We start from the raw sequence: 19,948 nt of genomic DNA, 5'->3' as shown, positions 1-19,948 counted from the left end.
GATAATATTGTCAAGATGTCAAGTTCTTCTCAGCTTGATCTGTAGATTCATCATAATTCCAATCAAAATCCCAACAAGTTATTTTGTGGATATTGATAGACTGTTTCTATAGTTCATATGGAGAGAAAAAAGACACACAGTAGCCAACTCAGTATTGAAGTAGAAGAACAAAGTTGAAGGGCTAACACTAATCAATTTGCAGACTTACTATAAAGCTACAATAATGAAGACAATGTGGTATTGGCAAAAGAAGAGACAAATAGATTAATGGAACAGGTTAGAGAGCCCAGAAATACATCCCCATAAATATAGCCAACTGATCCTTGACAAAGGAGCAAAGACAGTTCAATAGAGCAAAGATAGTCTTTTCCTTTTCCACAAATGGTGCTGGAACAGCTAGACATTCACATGCAAAAAAAAAAAAAAAAAAGAATCTAGACAGACCTAAAACCTCTCACAAAAATAAACTCAGAATTGGGTTGTAGACTGAAATATAAATGCAAAACAATAAACATTTCTAGAAAATAACGTAGGAGAAAATGTAGGTGATCTGAGTGTGGTTTTTAGAGCACCAGGGTAGTAATTCATGCAATAAAGAACTGATAAGTTCTACCTCATTAAAATTTAAACCAAATAAAAACCAAGACATCCTTCAATAGGTTACTAAATAAATTGTGGTATATCCAAACAATGCAATATTATTTAGCTCTAAAAAGAAATGAGTTATCAAGTCATGAAAATACACGAAGGAAACTTACTAAGTTAAAGAAGCCAGTCTGAAAAGGTTACTTATGATTCCAGCTATATGACATTCTGGAAAAGGCAAAATTATGGAGATAGCATCATTTTCAGAGGTTATGTCAGAGTAATTCTCAGGGGTTATGAGGGAGAGAGAAATGGATAGGTATAGCACAGAGGGTTTTCAGGGCAGTTAAACAACTCTGTATGATACTACAGTGTTGATACATGTCATTATACATTTGTCAAAACCCATGGAATGCACAACACCAAGAGTGAACCTAATATATACTATGGACTTTAGGTGATAATAAGGTGTCAGTGTATTCATCAGTTGTAACAAGTGTACCACTGTGGTTGAGGGTGTCAGTTGTGGAGGAGCTTCTGCATGTATGGGGGCAGAGGGCTCAAGGGAGCTCTCTGTACTTCCTCTGTATTTTTTTAGGACTCTAAAACTTATCTAAAAATAATGTCTGTTATTTAAAAAAAGGTTTAAGTAACAATGACATTTATTCTCTATAGACCAGTACTTAAGAATTGGAGATGGTATCAAATCAACTGCAGCAGAATTGAAAATAATGAATTTAGTACATGTATACACAACTACTACTTGTATAAGATGTGAAAAAAATTATTAATCTTCTTATTCTAATTAATTTAAAGACTTTGTTATTCATGGGCCATTGCCAACTTTAAAATTGCTCTCTGGAGGTGCATTGTCTTAAACTTATTTGATCCCAAAAGTTTTTAAATTATGATATTGGCAGAACTCAAACAGGAACTCATTAATCTACAAGTGTTTTTTACACCTTAAACATTGAAAATATCACTATTGTGTGCTAAAAGATGGTGCAAATGGGCAGATGGGCAACTTCAGTCTTCCAGCACCAGGTATTGGCAAATGCTGCTGCAGCTGCTTTAGCATACTGATCAAATGACATATATCATATGCTCCTTTTTTTCACTTCCTAATATTCTTGGAAATTTTTCTTAGATCCTAACATAATAATAAAAACATATGCATATCTTAAACTTTTTCTTACATTAAAAAGGTACATCTAGAAGGAAAGGAATTGTTAGTATTTTTTTAACAGAACACTTACTGACATCTTGAGAAATACATTCTGGAACAGGATTTGGAAAATTCTGCACTAGGAGATGAAATCCCTTCAGAATAAAAGAGGAATGTTCTGTTAGAGGACCCCAGGTAAACAAACAGTATTTTCTTTCATCATGTCAAACACTGACAAGAATCTTAACAGCGAATTTGCTGAGCTATAGTGTCATTTTTTTCTCTTAAGAGACACTTTATTCCTTCAAAAGCTTGTAGTCTCTTGATATACATATGTATGCTGAGTATGTTAGGTCTGGCAGAAATGATTAAAAACCTTGAAAACCAGATAAACTCTTCAAGAAATGATAAATATGAAATTCACAAGAAGTATTCCATTTGTGGTTTAGTTTGATATATGGAGTTCTCAGGATCTCTAACGTGATCTATCAGTGATTTCCTTTCTCCCTCTATTCAACCATCCTGGAGAGAATATTTTCCACATAAAGAAATGAGATAAGACCTACTTCATACGTCTACTTTCAGCAGGTATCATATGTATTGTATGTAGGATTAATTTGATTAAATTTTTCAATTAATAACAGCAAAAAGCACAAAACATTCTTGTAATTGTAGTGTTAGATAACAGAGTCCAAGTGGAACAAAAAGAGTATTGTGACCACAGATCATTCATGGAGACAGAATGTCATTGAGTGATGCACATTCACCACAATCTAGACTTTGTATATCCATGTCTTCTAGTGCATTGATTTTCTTTTAGTGGATGTTCAGTTACTGAGAGAAGGACTAAAAAGCAGTTTTTCCATTGTGTATTTCAACGTTCATTACACCTTATGGTTTTGCTATATAAACATGGTGCTAATGATACAATAAAAAATTTGTGTAAAAATTACCTGTGTACAGGGGTGCCTGGGTAGCTCAGTTGGTTAAGCACTCTGACTTCAGCTCAGGTCATGATTTCAGGGTCCTGGTATCAAACCCCATGTCTTCCATGTCCAGCTCCGCCAGGAGCCTGCTTTTCCCTCTCCCTTGCCCCTCTCCCACTTGTGCACTCTTTCTCTCTCTCAAATGAGTAAATAAAATCTTTTTAAAAAATTACCTGTGGGGAAAAAAAAATTACCTGTGGACAAAGAAAAAAAGGTTGTAAATTTGCATACAAAAGAAAATAATCTAATAGAGGTTATTTTTTAAAGTAGAACACTAACTGAAATTTCCTTGATTTTTACTTTCCATTGCAGACATTAGTTTAGTTCAGTTTCTTCCTGTGGTTTAATCATATATTATTGGATATCTAAAAATATCATAACTTTACAATCCTGCAACAAATACCAGTGTACCAAAGAAAAGCACAAGATAGAGAATAAGAGCATAACTGTGACAAAAAATTCTACAGCACCACAGTCAGTGGAAATATAAAGAAGTAATAAAGTGAAAGCAGAAACAACATACTGTGGAAACAGATATTTTCTGTGCTATCTATTGTATGAATCATCCTCTTTTTTTGAAATATAAAAACTACACATATTGTATTAAAAAACTACACATTTCTAAAATTAAAACAAGGGATGCCTAGGTGGCTTACAGGTTGAGTCTCTGCCCTTGGCTCAGGGCATGATCCTGGAGTTCTGGGATCGAGTCCCTCATTGGGCTCCCTACCTGGGGAGCCTGCTTCTCCCTCTGCCCATGTCTCTGTGTCTTTCATGAATAAATAAATAAAATATTAAAAAAAAACAAAATTAAAACAAATGAATGTGTTTAATCTGAGAATGAAAAGGTAGTGGCTGTGATAGCTTACATTTCAGAAAGTATCAGATAATTCCAATTCTTGGAGAGGCTCAACATGGTATTATCTCTTTATATTTTGAATATTGTAAATTCTTCCTCTCAATGGAGAGGACAATGTATGGCAACTTGAAGTTTCTGCTGCGTAACTTATCTTGAGAAGGCTGTATCCAGTTAGTTACTACATCTCATTTTTCAAGCAATTTTCTGACCCTGAGGAGCAATTAAGAAAGACCTCTTCCTGGCTGCTTTGCTAAATGTTCTTAGTGCCATCTGCTGCATGCTTCCGGCTACTGTAAGGGAAACTACTCCAGTTAATAGGAGTTTATGAATCTTAGGATGAGCTGGCATCATATTTATCAATTTGCAATCCAGGAGTGAGAAGAAAACACACTAGAGTAATATTCTTATATAGAAAACTTTTGAAACTACCTTAGAAATAGTTAACAATAATAATTTGCTTTGTGATTCTTACATTGAATATTTATTTAATGCACCCTATTTCCCCTATTTGAAAGTCTATGTGTAATAATTTCATCTGTTACCTATCAGTAGCATCAAATTCAACTCTTCTAAAGTGAGGATATTAATATATTTCAGCTTGCTCCCTAGTAAAGAAATGAATCTATTATATTTGCAAGCAGCAAAAGCAATTTGCTGGCACTAATAACGTTTATTGGATATATTCTTTTTTTTATTATTAAGGGCTTATTTTCGAGCTAAAAATAGAGATATAGAAAGACATTTTAAAAAATGATCCCATTATTCTGAAGAGCACTTCAAAGATACATGTTGATAGCTATTACTATCTAAGTGTAGAGAAAAATTTGCCTGTGATTATGTTATTTTGCAGAATCGATAAATATCCAAATATGCAACTCTATGACATTTGGAAACATAGTCTGTAACTATTCTGAAGACTGGTACATATCATATAACTATATCCTGTTAATATTTTTATTTCCTGACTTACATTTTTTTCTAAAACAAAATTCATTAATATGTCAGACCTGGTGTATGTTAGAGTGGCTACCAGTGAAGACCAAGCTCTTGAGTCTATTCTGGTTCTGATTTGTCCCTTTGTCCTAATTCTGAGGGTCTTGAATGTCCTTAAGGTTCAAGGAAGTATGCTGCCTGAAGTGACTCCATTATTTATTATTATTTCACACTTGCTGTAACAAGCATCCTCATCTAGCAGATAATTAATTCAAGAATCCTATCCCCTATAATGTTTTAAGATGTTAGCCTCCTAAAAAAATACACAAGCCACTTTCTCAATATTAGAAATGAAGCAGAATCTGTAGTAATGCAAGAGGTGTTTAATTACGTATAAAACAAATCACAGTTGCAAAATGATGAACAATTTAGAAGTATTAGAATGAAAGACTGCATGGACAAATATGATCAGAGGCCCTGCAAGCTAATAACAAATATATTACAAAAATACTAAGATTGTCAGGACTCTTGAAAGAAAGTGTCAGTTATTATTTCTAAAAGCCAATTAACTGGAATTGATCAAAAGCTTTCTTAATCACAATGAAAATAATTTTAGATTTTCTTCTGTAATCACTAAAATAAATGTTATTTTGTGTACAAAGAGGCAGAAGTTTATAGTGTCTAATGTAAGCTTAAATGTACTCCTTAGGAATTTTTGTCACATACGCTCTGAGGTGATTAGAAAAAGAGTACTTGTTTGCCCTGAATGCCTAGAATATCTGTTTTATTTCTAAGACACCCTATTTGGGGTTAGTTAATAAAACTATGAAATAACTACTGTATCTATCTGTAACTATCTGTCCTTAGTCTCCTTTTTCATGTTCTATCTAGTACCCAAGTTTTTATGCTTTCTTGATCCCCCTTCTCCTAGATTCAAGTAATCTGATAAAACCCGTTTTCTGCACACTATAATGACATGGGAGATTATACATCCATAAGAAACAACCCTGTGAGCAAAATAATGCCTTCAAAACACCCGCATGTCCAAGCAAACCTTACCATAGCTATATCATGGGCCAGTTGTGCTTACCTGTTATGGTTGGAAAGTGTGTACTGCACCCTATTTATTCAAATCTTTTCACTTGACATTCCATCATTTCTCAAGAGAAAGTAGTAGTGAAACTGGCATTTGAGCCTATGTTCATTTTTTTTTCAGAGAACTACACCAACATATATCAAAAGGGCCATATAAAAAGCAAGATTATACACAGGACATCTCATGGATTTTTGCCAGTAATCTAGCCTATGCTGTTCAGAGACTTGGCCAAGAATGAAAATCCAACACTTAGTCTTATTTTTCCTCCTGTAGTTTGATTTAGTTCTTTAAAGATATACCTTACCTCAATCACCTGCCCCTATCCTGGCATATTTAACATTTAGTCTAACTCATAGAATCTATTATCCAAAAACATTTTTTGTCATCTCTCTCTAGGCCCAGTTCTCATACTAAGTTCAGTCTTTCTTGCCTGCTCCTTCCCCATTTGACTTCCCTTTTGGAGTGACCACATTCTCCACTACACCAACTCCTTTCTTTCCTGCCTCTTGGGAGGGGGATTTCTCAAAATATTCCAGAGAAAACGGAAAAAAATAAAAATAAAAAAATAAAAAAAGGTCTGGAAATGAATTTAGCAAAACAAATGGGGCGAATATAAGGAAATTTGCAGGAATAGGTTGGAATAATAAAACAGAAAAAAATTGGGGATTTACTGTGATGGAAGAATGGCATAGGCCTTTTCTAGTTAATAGTGGCTCAACAAAACAAAAAGCCTCTTGAAAACCAACACTTGTGTACAGAATCAGTTTGCTTCTGAGACAGCATTTTTTAGGGTTTTATCAAGCACAAAATGTTTAATATCTTTCAGGAGAAATGTGAAAAGTCACTCCTAAGGCCCTCTCAGAGTCATGCTTTGTTTAAAGCCTAAACATTAAACTTCAGTTCTATCCCTCATCTATACACTCAGCTCTCCCCTGGGGATTTTTAGGAATGAGGCTAGCCCTCAGGAGACAAGTGGGTAATCTCAAATTTCTCTGTGAGTCTGCAGTGGGGTAAACATTCTCTGCCCACCGAAAGACGTTTAAATAGTCATGTGCCTTGGGTGAGACCGCCTGCATATTTTTAAAATCTATTTATTATAGTGAATATTAGTTTAGTATGCTATAACTGCTTTGATTTTCTTTACCATTCATTTTTCTGATTGTAATAGTCACTTTCTGTTTTACTGAATAAATTGGACCAGATTAATTTTCATGGTATAAGAAGTGGTATAGTGTAGGAAAATATTCTTTTTGATTTGTTACCTGATAACATAGTTGACCCTTCAGCAATGCTGGGATTAGGGGCAATCAAAAATCCAACTATAACATGACTGCCCCAAAACTGAACTACTAATATAGCCTGTTGTTGACCAGAAGCCTTACCAAGCTTGTATATGTAAGCAGTATATTAAAACATATATTTGTTATATGAATTACATACTGTAAGATAAAGTAAGATAAAGAAAATAAAACATTATCAAGAAAATCATAAGAGAAATGCATTTATGGTACTTCACTATAAAAAATCCACATAGAAGTGGACCTGCGCAGTTCAGACCTATATCGTTCAAGGGTCAACTATACAAAACAATATAACTATCGAAGGCTTAGTATTAAAAAGGAGCCTGTAATCAGCTTTTTAAAATTACTAATTGATAATGCCTAAAAATTATGAGGAATGCTTTCAGATGAACGTGGCTATGAAAGTCAGCATTCCGCCCCTTCTCCTATCTGGGAAACATAGAAAAGCAACAAAAACCTAAAATCTATATTTTTAGTAAAACTGGGAGACAGATATTTTCCTGACTCAAAATCCATTAAGCCTACAAAAGAAAAAATCTTTTTATTTTTTACATTATCACCAGCAGTGTATGGGAGTTCTACTTCATCCACTTTTTCACTAACACATGGTATGGTCAGTCTTTTTAATGTTAGCCATTTTGATTAGGTACATGGTTGTGTTTTGTTGTGACCTTAATTTGTATTTACCTAATGATCAGTGATCAGTAAACACCTTTGCATGCTTATTGGCTGTCAAAATATCTTTAGTGAAGTATCTGTCAAAAGATTCTACTGATATTAAAATTGAGTTGTTTCTTATTATTGTGTTTTGAGAATTCAAATGTTGCCTGTCTGGTGGTAAGCAATGGGGGTGGGGGGCGGGTAGTAATGTTATCTCATAATGATTTTAACTGGCATTTCCTTGATTATAAATGAAGTCAAGCCCTTTTACAAAGGTTTATTGGTCTTTTGGGCTCCTTTTTGGGGGAAATGCCTATTTACCTATTTTGTCTACTCTTTTCTATTGGATTTTCCTGCTTTTTATTGATTTATATGAGCTCATTGTATACTTATGGATATGAGTCCTTTATCTGTTAGCAAATATCTTCTCTCACTCTGGCTTATCTTTTAATCATTATTTATAGTACCTTTTGATGAACAAAATTTATAATTTGAATGTAGTCATATTTACTGATCTTTTCCTTTATGATTTATGTTTTTTGTGTCTTATCTGAGAAATATTTCCCTTCCCAATATTATGAATATATTATGCAAATTTATCTCCAAAAGCTTTATCATTGTGCCTATTCCATTTTGGTGCCTCATCCACATGTGAACAGTGTAAGATAGAGATCCACATTAATTTTTTTCACATATATACTTAACTATTACTGTACTGTTTAAAGGCATACTTTTCTACTGCTCTCCACTGCTTAATCCAATGTCTGTACATGTATGACTCTACTTGTAGGGTCTCTCTTCTGCCCCACTGAACTGTCTTATTTATTCCACACTGTCTTAATATTACTAGGTCTTAATATCTGGTTGAGATATCTGATAACTTGTCATATTTCACACACTAACATATTTACCACTCTGTTTGCTGTTTATTCCCTTATGCATCTTAAATCTTTTTATGCATCTTAAATCTTTCATCTGAAGTCATTTTTATTCTTATTAAACCTATCCTTTAGAATTTATTTTTAATACAGTTTTTTTAATACAGTTTTATAGATGTTGAACACTCTCATTTTTTTTCAAACTGAAGATATCTTTATTTTACCTTAATTTTAGAGGATAAATCCACTAGCTGTCTATCTTTAAACACTGATATTATTCTACTGACTCCTAGCATCTTTGCTGTTATGGGGCAAGCTGTCCGGCTGCTGTACCTTTTGAGGTAATTTACCATTTCTTTCTCCTGTTGTGTTTCAAATTTTCTCTTTGCCTTAGGTATCCTACATTTTCATTATTATGTGTCAAGATCTGGGCTTTTTTTAATTCAAATTTTGTTGAAATAATTGTAGATTCACGTGAAATTGTAAGAAAAAAATGCAGAAATCTCATATATACTTTTTCTAGTTCTGCCCGATGTTAAAATTTTGTGAAGCTGTAATATGTATCAGAACCAGGAGATTGACTCTTAGACAATTCTCAGATCTTATTCAGATCTCTCCAGTTTTACTTGTACTTATTTGTGTGTGTGTTCAGTTTTGTACGATTTTATATCATATGCTGGTTTGTGTGTCCCTTACCCCAATTGAGATAAAATACTTCCAATACCACAAGGATCCTTCATGTTGACTTTTTATAACCACGTTCATCTTGCTCTGCAGCCCCTTGGGTCTAGATGAACAAACTCTAGCAAAATCAATTCCTACCTGTGTTATTTTAGGTCTTTTCAATCTAACCTCTGTGTCTCTTAGCACATCACTTGCATTTGCCATCTTTTTGTCTCTTCATGCTGGATTGTGGAAAATTTATTCTAACGTATTCTCTAGCTCATTAATTTTCTTTTCAGCTATTTCTAGTAAATCATTAAATCTTTCCACTGAGTTCTTAATTTTAGTTATAGTTTTAGGATAAGAAGATTGATTTTTTTAAAATCGGTATCATTTTAAAAATAATTTTCTGTATCTTAAGCAGTTATTTTTAAATTTTTTTGGCTTTTAAATATAATTTGTCTTGTAATACATGTCTTTGAATTTAAATATTTGAATGCTTTATGATCTCTTTCTACCATCTAGTTTTTTCTGCTGGTTCTAATTTATTGTATTTTCTTTTCTGATCATTGTATTTGAAAAAATTAATTGCAAGAATAATTTGAGGCCTCAAAAGACAATTTTCATTTCTTTTGCTGGAGTTGGAGGACACTATAAAAGTATCATCAGCTGAGGCTATAGGCTTAAGAAAGGGCCTCTTTGCTTCTGGCTCACCCTTTCTCTCAGGGTATAGCGCTTTTTCAGACTCTGCAGTGGGTAGGAAATGATTTTTGAAGTCTGTCCTTTTGCCCCAGGAGGTTGCCAAAACCACAGCTCAGTTCCACAGCTATTTCTTTGAATAGACAAATACCCTCTAGGCAAAAAGAGCTTTTAGTGTTGGGCTTGGTCTGAATTTCCCATTTATCCTAGATTTTGGCCAGGTAACTCTTCACTATATTTTATTATCTCATATATGCTTTTGGAAATTTTTGAAAACTTTTTTAGTTATCAAAAAACTAAACTTTTTCTGGCTTTTTCAGTTATTTCAGGATGCTAAAGACCAACTAAATATCATTCTACACTTTTTGAAAGTTTGAATCAAATAAATTTAGTATCAATTTAAAAATTACACACACAGGGGGATCCCTGGGTGGCTCAACGGTTTAGCGCCTGCCTTCGGCCCTGGGCGTGATCCTGGAGACCAGGGATCAAGTCCCGCATCGGGCTCCTTGCAGGGAGCCTTGCAGGGAGCCTGCTTCTCCCTCTGCCTCTGTCTCTGCCTCTCTCTCCTCTTTCTCTTTCATGAATAAATAAATAAAATCTTAAAAAAAAATTACACATACACACACATCACACACTCGCACACACACACACAAAACACATGTTATGGAAGGATTCCAAAGATGCACTTGTGGGAGTAGAAAAATTTGGGAGAATTTTATCACAGCTATCCATGCCATAATACTTCGTAAAATCAACCATACAACCATGGGGTCTGTGTTTTGTTATTTACTTTTGAGGTTTTAAAAAAAAATGTACAGATTGCCAAAACTCCTTGGCACAAATACAACTAAAACACAGAATGAAGTGTGGGTGTGAAGGAGAGCAGACTTATTTTCCATATTAATCACATAAATTCGTTTACTACTGAAAATTTTTAAGGCAGCTGAATTTAAAATAATGTATCAGTTGGGATTTAGTTTGTTTTGTTTTCATCTTTTAGTTTTAAAAACTACATTAGCTAGAAAGAAAGATGATAATTGACTGTTACATTCAGTTTGTCTTCAGTAGCCGAAGAAGTTCTGGGAAAGTCACTAAACCAGTCTATCGGCTACTGAAGTTCTGGGAAAGTCACTAAACCAGTCTATGAAGATAAGAGAGTAAGAGGGGAATCCTGCACAAGAAAGTTCATGGCTCAATCTACAATTGATTGAGGGCACATCTTGTAACACAACAGCAACTACAGAAAAGGAATAACTAAGTGCTTCCACACGTGGCTTCTTGGTCAGTAATCATGCCTTAAGCAAAGAGTTACAGATTATAAACTCTTTCAAGTGGGGAACTATTCAGATAACACTAATGAGGAAAGATATAAAGACCCACATATAATTGAGGGAAAAAACTTTCAAGAGTATATACTTGGAATAGATGTTCCTATTTAAAATCCTGTAAAATAAAGCAGCAATAGTTGGTACTTCATAGTGTTGACTAAAACAGTTAAGATATTTTCACATAAAAGAACTATAATTTAAAGTAAGACAAAAGATCATGTGGAATGTCTGTAGATAAATCCTACTTAGCATTGTCTTTAAGTACACCCTACTTAACCTTAAAGTACCCTCAGACAACAAATTCACTCAAAGATCATGTTGTCCTGTATCTCAAGATATTTCATCCCTCTACCTAGAGCAATCTTAAGAAGGTCAAGAATAGTAAAGATTTGTGAGCTATCATTATCCTGCTCTTCATCTGTTTTTCCTACCAAAAGTGAACTATTAGAAGTTTCTCAGGTTGGGGCACCTGGGTGGCACCCATTGGTTAAGCATCTGACTCTTGGTTTGGGCTCAGGTCGTGATCTCTGGGTTCTAGGAGCAGGCCCTGCAAGGGCTCCGTGGTCTAAGGCATATCTGCCTCAGATTCTCTGTCCCTCTCCCTTGCCCCTCCTGCTTGTGTTCTCTCTCTCTCTCAAATAAATAAATAACTCTCTAAAAAAAAAGTTTCTCGGGTGACACATTATGAATATGTGTTTTCCCCACAGCACTTATTGAAAATAGGTTTTAAAGATTATATTCATTAAAAATTGTGTAGACACATAAAAAAGGCACAAATAAAATATGTATAAAATACAAAAATAGCAGTGCAACACTTCAACAAACACACACTTACCTACACCCTGGTTTCAGAAACCCATAATTACTATCATTTTATATATCTCCTAAATGTATTCCCCAATCTCCGATTTCCCAGCCTTCTCCCTCTCTATCCCCTTCTCTATCTATCTGTATCATTCCTTTGTTTTTAAAAATTGTTACCAAGTATATTTATATATGCAATCAATATATTGTTCTTTTCTGTGTAGTTTAGTACTTTATATAAATGGAATTATCAAGTGTCTCCTTGAATTTGCCTTTTTTGCTCCTGAGATCCATCCATGTTGTATGTGGTAATAATTCACTTATTTTCCAATTGTTTACTCTTCTCTTTATGAATATTCCATGATTTATTTTCCAGCCTGCTAGTGGGTTGTTTCCAGTTTTTTGCTATTAACAAACAATGCTTCTAATAATATTCTTATACGTATTTCCTGGTGTCCTTGTGCATGAGGTTTCAGGAAGGTAGACAAGGGTGGAATTTGTAGGTTGTAGGGTTGGTATATCTTCAATTCAATTGGGAAATGTCAAATATTTTTGAAAAGTACTCTAATTTGCACTTCCACCAAAAGTATATACTGGTCTGTGACTTCATACATTAGGCAAAGATACCATGTTCTCATATTTAAATTTGTTTCCCAATGTAGTCGGTATGAATTAACTTCTCATAATGGTCTTAACCATTCCTCTGATATTTAATGAGATTGAACATCCTACATATTTTCTGACTTTCTGTTTTTCTCAAGTGAAATGACTCTATGCTATTTTTTTTCCTTTTAGCCCATTTTATTGGATTGTCTTTTTCCTGTTGATTTCTGTGATTTGTTTATATATCCTAAATTCTAGTTGTTTGTTAGTGATATACATTGCAAATATCTTCCAAATTGGTTTGTCTTTTTTTTTTAACTTGTGGATATTCTGAACAGAAGTTTTCTATTTCAATGCCCCATTAGTAAATTCTTTGGGTCTTATTTTAGGAAGCTATCTCTATGCTGTGGGCATAAAGACATTCTCCATCATTACATCATTTGGAAATTATTTTTATGTTTGTGTTTAGGCCCAATTTCATTTTTCCCCATAATTATCCCAATGCCTTTTATTTAGAATTCCCTTTATCACCATTAATATGAAATGCTAATGCATCATCAGTCAATGATTTATATGTTGCAATTCTGTTTCTGGGCTCTCTTCTTGAATCTCTTGATTATAGTTTTACAATTATTCTTTACAATTTATTTCAGCAAGGTAAGTTTATTCTTTTCAGAAGTGCCTTGGCTGTTTTTGGACTCTTTGCTCTTCAGTACAAATTTTAAAATAAGTTGGTTTATTAAGTTCCATAACAGAATAAAAAGCACACAAACAAAAAACAAGTTCCATCAGAATTTTTATTAGAATTGTATTGAATATAGAGATCAACTAAAGGGAAAGTTAATGCTTTTTAAATTATATTTTCCCACCCATAAGAGTGGCATTTATCTCCATTCATTTAGGTCTTATTGCCATTTGTTTAAGTTTTATAATTTTCCACATGAATGTCTTGCATACTTTTTGTTAATTTTTTTTAAGTTTTTATTTGAATTCCAGTTAACATACAGTGCACTATCCGTTTCAAGTGCACAATATAGCGATTCTACACTTCCATACAACACCCTGTCTTGCAAATTTTGATAATTTATTCTTAGGTCTTAATTTTTAAAATTTCATATAAGGATTTCTGTTCAATTCCATTTTCTAACTCTTTTTGCTAATGTATAGAAATACGATTGAAGGTTTTCATTGATTGTGTCTAGCAGCCTTACTAAATTTTCCAAGTGATTCTTTAAAGGTTTTTTCATTTAAAAAATTGTGCCATCTGTAAAAAATAAGAAACTCATTTTTCCTTTTTAAACGTCATACCTTTTCTTCCCTTGCTGCGTAAGTAAAATGCAACTACGGTGATAGCAGGAACCCTTGTCTCTATCTTATCTTGAAAGGAATGTTTTCAAAATTTTATTATTAGGTATGCTCTCAGGCTTTTGACAATACTTTAATTTAAGAAAATGTTTTGCTTTCACTTCTTAGTTTGATAAGCATTTTAACACAAAGAGAAATTTAATTTTATCAAATCCTTTATCTGTATCCATTCAGATGATAGTATATTTCTCCTTAATTTTTAAATATGGTATATTATTGCAATTCATTTTCTGTTAAGTCACCTTATATTCCTGAATAAACATAAATTTGTCAGATGTTAACATTTTAACATCTTTGTTCACAAGTTAGGTTGGCCCATAATTTCCTTATACTGTCCTTTTAGATTTTGAAATCAAGGTAAAGAGAGCTGCATAAAATGAACTGGGATTATTTCCTTTATTTCTATACTTAAGAATAGTTTGTGTAGGATTGGAATTAATTAATCTATTAGATGTTTGCTGGAAAATAGGAGTAAGGTAGGGGATCCCTCGATGGCTCAGCGGATTAGCACTGCCTTCGGCCCAGGGCGTAATCCTGGAGTCCCAGGATCAACTCCTGCATCGGGTTCCTTGGATGGAGCCTGCTTGTGTCTCTGCCTCTCTCTCTTCTCTGTGTCTCTCATGAATAAATAAATAAAATATTTTTTTAAAAAGAAAATAAAAATAAATAAATAAAAGAAAAGAAAAGAAAAAAAGAAAATAGGAATAAGGTATTGAGCCTTTCGGGGAACATAATGAGAAAGATTTTAAACTACTGGTTATATTTCTTAATAGTGAAAATTTTATTATTTTCCCCATTTCTCCTTTAGTTAGATTTGTATTTTTCTAAGAATTAGATCATTTTATCCAATATTTTTAATTTGCTGGCATAATATTTGAACATTATCTTTTTATCGTTTAAACTATACCTAATGCTGGGGCACCTGGGTGGCTCAGGCTATTAAGCATCCTACTCTTGGATTTAACTCAGGTCATAATCTCATGGGTTTTGAGATTGAACCCTGCATTGAATCACGCTCAGCACAGAATCTGCTTGAGATTCTCTACCTCTCTCTCTCATTCTTTAAAATAAATAAAGAAAATCTTTAAACAATAAACTACACATACTGTCTAGTTTTGCCCACCTTTCATTGCTCATATTATTTTTTTTTCTTGCTTTTACCAGAATTTGTTGGGTTTGCTATTCATTTCAAATGATATATTTTTAACCTTGTTGATTATCTCTCCTGTATGTCTGCTTTCTTTCCATTGCTTCTCTATTATTTCCTGCCCTCTGCTCTGGGGGAGTGAATTTAGATTTTTGTTTGTCTAATTTCTTAAACTCATTCACTTTGAGACGTTTTATTTTCTAACATATTGACGTAAAGCTCTCTCTATTTTTTTTTAAGAACCATATTACCTTTGTCACCTCAGTTTGATATGGAGCATTTTCATTGTCATTCAGTTCTCAGCACTTTCTAATTTTATTATGATTTCTTCTTTGACCTATGTGTCCTTTTAGCAATGTTTATTTCCAGAAGCATGAGTTTTGTCTTATCTTTGTATTAATTATTTCTAACTTAATTTCATTGTGGTCAGAACACGTTATGTGTGACACTAGTTATTCTAAGTTTGGTAAGCCTTGCTTTATGACAACAATATGTGGTTAATTTTGTAAAAGTTCTAAGTACCTTTGAACAGAATGAGCATTTTGCAACCAATCATTGAGTTAGGCTTGTTACTTGTGTTATTCAGATCTATGCTATCACAGATTTGATTCTCATGATCTCTTTGTCATGAGACAAATATGTTAAAATGTTTAAACTCTGATGTGTGTTTTCATCCATTTCATTTCATACATCTATCTACAGACTATATTATTAAATAGATGTATACAAATTAAAATTCTTAAATATGCTTGTAAATGGAAACTTTTCTCTACTTTGTAATTATCCTTTTTATCTCTCTCTCCTTTTTTTTTTTTGTTTTGTTTTGTTTTTGTTTTTGTTTTTTGAGTAAAAGAAGAGTCTTACTTTAATCAAGTTCCAGCAAGAGGGCACACTGCTTTGGAAAGCATCTGTCTCAGCAGAAAACGCAAGGGTGTGTGTAAAAGAATGTTTCTAGAAAATACCAAAGGCACCAAACAGAACATTAACTTTGCCTTCCAATTCCCCTCGATGCCACTGCATACCCTGGGTGGGGAGGCTACTTCTCCCGCTGACTTTGGGAATGTCACAGTGCTCCGTAAGGGTGTCCAAGTGTCTGTTGAAGTCCTCCACTCTCTGCTTGTGGATGCTTTCTTTAGGATCCTTTCCATTTGCTGCTTCTCCTGCATCTTGTCGAAGGCTGCCTGGGCCGGGGTTCGCTTGTTCAGGCCGCACCGCTTCTCCTCCTCCTTCTTTTTTGCTCGTTCCCATCGCTTCCAGGAGTTTTGCCTTGTCCTTGTCCTTCTTTTTCTTCTTCCGCTTGGTCACACCGAGCTCTCCAACACCTTTTAGTTTCAGGGGCCCCTTCTGGAATCTGCTCGTAGGCCGCCATAATGCCGCTTGCTTTTTATCTCTATTATTTATCTTAATGTTGTTGTCCTGAAATATATTTTGTTTGATGTTTACATAATTATCACATTTTTCTCTTAATTGCCACTTTCCAATGTATCTTTGTTCCAAACTTCCATTTTCAAGCTGTATCCTGAGGTGTTTTTAGATGAGACTTTTATTTTTTAATAAATACTAAAAATCCTTCTTATAAATGGATCTTTCTTTGTATTTTTAATCTTTTATATCCCTGCAAATAAAATTTTGCAAACAATAATAAAAAGTTGAAATCAGTTGCCTCAGACAACACTAAAACACTAAAATTCATGTGACAAAGCACAAAGATTTCTGCATTATATAGCATATTTCAAGCCCAACTTACGAAATTATTTAGTGCTTAATGGATGTTTTTGGGTATATTGTGTGTAGTATGTATTTATTCTGTGCAGTATTGAGTGCAACTTGTCTTGTATGTTTGATATCAAATATGTACTGTTATATAACTAAAGAAATCATTTGTTAAATGGCATAGAGACTATCTAAATTGGATCTAGTTGTTAGAGCCCCTAAGTACCTGGCAGAGGCAAACATAGTAACTAAACTCTCAGAAAAATAGCATTAGCAAGAGGTAAGACATTGTCAGGGAAACAGCTGAGACACTTCTGCAAGAACTGTAAAATCTCTTTCCTGAACACGCACAGAACTTAACATTGTTGCTGGTCCATCATGTGGATATATCATAACTGATTTTCATTTCAGACAATAATTTTTTATAAAACATATGCAAGCCATTATTGCAAATATCTAAATATTGAGAGCTCAGAAGTGAAGGATATCTCTATGTGGAATAATTTCTACTATCCTGTCTCTGTGTGCTTTCTATTTGTCCCACCTTATCTGTTTCTTGTTTGTTTACCTTTTTAAAATATTGATTGGATGCTTTTTCCTCACTCATTTTCTTTATAGATTTGAAAGTTAAATATTCTATATCTTTTCTTTCACTGGTTACCTTAACGTTTCCAGATGCCTGCTTATCAAAATATTAAATTACAATTTCACTCCTTTTAAACAATGATCTTATTAAATCTTTAAATCTGATCATGAATTGCCTGACTTATATGTAATTTTTATTGGAAGTCAATGTTCTACCATGTTTTAAATCAACAAAAGAAGCATTGTTTCGTGCATTCAAAGTTGTTTTTATTTACCTACATATTTACCACTTTCTTTTTTCTTTAATCCCTTTTGCATCCTCCATGTGGAACTGGTTTCCTTTTGCCTGGAGTACATCTGATGAATGTTTTTAGAAGAGTATCTTTTGATATAAACTCTCTTACTTTTCCTCATCTGATAATATTGTTTTTATTTTTTCATTCTTCAAAGTTATTTTTGATAAGTATATAATATCTAGATTGGTAGGTATATTCTCTCACCCCACTGAAATATCCTGCTATTTTCTGGCTTCCATTGTTGTTCCTGAGAAGTCAATTGTCTGCCTTCCTTTCCTTCTGGTAGCTTTTAAGATTTTTTCTGGTAGTTTGTGGCATTCTGTACTTTAAGGGAAGTAATGTAGGGGGTAATTTATTTTATATTTATTCTACCTTGGATTCATGAATCTGTAATTGATATTTTTCATCAGATCAGAGAATTTCTCCTTCTTTTCTCTTCAAATATTGCCTCTACCTCATTTTTTCTTCTCTATCCCTAGAACTCCAATTATTTGAATTGTATTATATTTTTTTCAGTCTGTTCTTCTTGTCTCTTTTCTGTTATATTTTCTCTTCCTCTCACTGTGCTGCATTCTGGATAAATTCTTCAGATCCATCATCTAGTTCACTATCTTCTCATGAAGTATCTATCCATTAAACATAATCACTGTTTTTATTTCAATATTTTTTCATTTCTGAAAGTTCTATTTTATTTTTTAAGTCCACTTGTTTAATTTCTTTGCACTTTATATTTTAACCTTTTCTTTTTTTAAGATTTATTGATTTATTAAAGAAGAGAGAGAGAGCACTAGCAGGAGGGGCAGAGAGAAAGAGAATCTCAAACAGACTCCACTCTGAGCACAGAGCCTGACTCAGGGTTCAATCTCATGGCCCTGAGATCACAACCTGAGCTGAAACCAATAGTTGGACACTCAACAACTGCACCACCCGGGTGCCCCTTAACCTGTTCTTTTTTTAAGGTATTTTTTAAAAGCTAAATTGCCATTTATTATGTTTGATAAATCCAATATCTAAAAGTTTTGCTAGTTGTTTCACTTGTTTTTTGATTTTGGTTTTTTTTTTTTTTTTTTTTTTTTACTCTATGGTGCTCATTCATATTGTACTGTTTCCTCCTGTATTTGTGATTTTGGCAGTAAGCTCCCATTCTTTGGAATGTCATCTGCAGTATTCATTGAAACCTCACTTGATAGTGGATAGCATTTTTTAAAATATTTTATTTATTTATTCATGAGAGACACACACAGAGAGAGAGAGAGAGAGAGAGAGGCAGAGACACAGGCAGAGAGAGAAGCAGGCTCCATGCAGGGAGCCTGATGTGGGACTAGATCCCGGGACTCCAGGATTACACCCTGTGCTGAAGGCAGGCGCTAAACCATTGAGCCACCCAGGGATCCCCGTGGATAGCATTTTTATATTTGTTTCTTGTAAGTTCCTGAAGAAACTAACAACCGAGGACATCTTTAAATGAAAGTAATAGCCTTTTAAAATTACCCAGATATGACTTAGTTTGCAAATGCTTCTGAACTCATTTGTCAAAATCATTGGGAAAGCTTCCTTTATAAACCCATTGCCAAGTTTTTTTTTAATAAATTTATTTTTTATTGGTGTTCAATTTACCAACATACAGAATAACACCCAGCGCTCATCCCGTCAAGTGCCCCCCTCAGTGCCCGTCACCCATTCACCCCCACCCCCCGCCCTCCTCCCCTTCCACCACCCCTAGTTCGTTTCCCAGAGTTAGGAGTCTTTATGTTCTGTTTCCCTTTCTGATATTTCCCACACATTTCTTCTCCCTTCCCTTATATTCCTTTTAAAGACAGGTAATTTTTATTTTTGTCTTCTTCCTGTTAGTCTTTTAATTGGAGATTTAGTCCATTGAGATTCTATGCTGGAAGAATCATCTATTAAATCTCCTACCTTGAGTAGTTTTGCCTCCTGCCATTGTCTATCCTCAACGCCAACACTCTATGAAAATTGAATCTCAAGTTTGCTTGAATTTGGCAATTATTTTTAGGGTGATAGCTCCACTTACCTGTCAGAATTCTCATTTTCATTAGTTTTTGGCTTGTAAGGGATGCTGGACCCACAATGACAGAAACAGAATACCAATACTGTGTTCCTTTATTACTTCAGGTTGTTTGTGGTGTGTGTGTGTGTGTATGAAAAATATCTACTTTCTACTGAAATTGAAAAGTCAATTACTATCTGAATTACATATAATGCCTATGACTGAGGATAACATTAAAATTTTTGTGTTTCTTTAACTAACATTTTTGAAC

General features: G+C 33.8%; 1 long non-coding RNA gene and 1 pseudogene across 3 annotated transcripts in view; both read right to left on the bottom strand.

Moving 5' to 3' along the window:
- LOC140636780 (uncharacterized) overlaps positions 1-19,948 on the bottom strand; it is a 59,131-nt gene that overhangs the window by 24,582 nt on the left and 14,601 nt on the right. For 2 of the 3 annotated variants that reach the window (XR_012033999.1, XR_012033998.1), the window contains exons 3-5: positions 2,704-2,930; positions 1,842-1,905; positions 759-813 (exon numbers count right to left, since the gene is read on the bottom strand). This is a non-coding gene — a long non-coding RNA (uncharacterized lncRNA). The remainder of the gene's footprint in view (positions 1-758; positions 814-1,841; positions 1,906-2,703; positions 2,931-19,948) is intronic. The other variant, XR_012034000.1, reaches the window with a different exon arrangement.
- LOC140636284 (protein FAM32A-like) lies at positions 13,360-16,444 on the bottom strand (annotated as a pseudogene).

This window comes from Canis lupus, chromosome 7, assembly GCF_048164855.1.
Source record: "Canis lupus baileyi chromosome 7, mCanLup2.hap1, whole genome shotgun sequence".
NCBI classification, from domain to species: Eukaryota; Metazoa; Chordata; class Mammalia; order Carnivora; family Canidae; genus Canis; species Canis lupus.
Note: the sequence above shows the minus strand (reverse complement) of the source record. Positions and strands in the feature narration are given on the sequence as shown.